Raw genomic sequence first — 1,393 nt, 5'->3', positions numbered from 1 at the left:
AGTGTTGTTTATGTGGTCAGCAAATGGAAGCTTTTGGTAAAGTGTTGCTGTTTATCTTCATGATCAGTAGTGATTCTCTAGTGTTAAACACACACGCAGAGGACATACAGGATCAACATTCACATATTCAGTGTTTTCAGAAGAAGATTCTTGCATTACATTAATGATTTTTCAATATTATTTATGTTCTTATATGTCTGAAAATTGTGGAAACTTGTTTACGTGGAATAATAAAAAAAATTTTTTTAAAGGTAATTTGAACTTTTTTCTCATAATTTCCAGATATAGAGTCACAATTACCTTTTCATTCTTTAATTCCACGACTGACTCGAGTTTCCATAGAAACCTCTGATCTGAGACATGGACTGTGCATGCGTGTCCCCCATGCATCTCTGAGGTGTGTGTGAACTTTGACCTGGACGTGTTTAGGCCTGCTGTGTTCAGGAACTCTTCATCTTCAGTGTTCTCTGAGATCAGTCACACACACTCCGGCTGAGCTCTTCAGTGTTCTCTGAGATCAGTCACACACACTCCGGCTGAGCTCTTCAGTGTTCTCTGAGATCAGTCACACACACTCCGGCTGAGCTCTGTGCCAATCAGGAGAGGTTAGCCAGTCCTTCACGCGTGTGTGTGTGTGTACAGTGGCGTACCGTAACCTGGTGTTAGACGTGCTCATGTACATTCTGTAAATACTGACTGCATTTTAAACTTGTTTTCTTAAACGCTGTTGTAAAGGTCTATCAGATTTTAGCCAGATGATGATATCTTGACGAACACAGAGGTCAGTGTCACGTTATTTGAATTTCAGATTGTCATGTGCTTTTATTAAATTACAAACACATGGAAATAACTGTCGTGTGTCTTGATGTCATTTATGAGTGTTTTCACTGTATATATCAAACATGATCTATCACAGTGGTTCCCAATTCCAGTCCTCGTGACCCACTGCTCTGCACATTTTGTATGTCTCTCTAATCTGACACACTCAGTTCAGTTCATGGAGTCTCTCCTAATGAGCTGATGATCTGGTTCAGGTGTGTTAAATAAGGGAGACATACAAAATGTTCAGAGCAGTGGGTCATGAGGACTGGAATTGGGAACCACTGATCTATCATAAGTGTGAGCGTGTGACTCCTGTGACCAGCAGCTTCACTAGTGTCCTCCATCACAGCAGGAACTTGTGTCTGAGTCTGTGAAATGTGGCGATATTACATAGAATAAAATAATAAATCCACTGCCTAATCTTAAAAGAAACGAAATACATCTCCATTGTTTTTAAAATATATATATATATATATATATATTGTTAATTGTTCATGTAATATTTCATATAATGAGCCACTCAGTGTTTCAGCTCTCAGCAGATCTCATGCAGAAACACACACTCATGTTT

At 39.0% G+C, this 1,393-nt stretch overlaps 1 long non-coding RNA gene across 1 annotated transcript in view; it reads left to right on the top strand.

Moving 5' to 3' along the window:
* The window catches only part of LOC311079271, a 1,446-nt gene extending 599 nt beyond the window's left edge, over positions 1 to 847 (top strand). The window contains exon 2 of the long non-coding RNA XR_014605378.1: positions 1 to 847. This exon is cut by the window's left edge and continues 363 nt beyond it. This is a non-coding gene — a long non-coding RNA (uncharacterized lncRNA).
* Positions 848 to 1,393: the final 546 nt, after the last annotated feature.

Source organism: Abramis brama (genome assembly GCF_963993115.1).
Source record: "Abramis brama genome assembly, chromosome: 3".
Taxonomy (NCBI): Eukaryota; Metazoa; Chordata; class Actinopteri; order Cypriniformes; family Leuciscidae; genus Abramis; species Abramis brama.
Note: the sequence above shows the minus strand (reverse complement) of the source record. Positions and strands in the feature narration are given on the sequence as shown.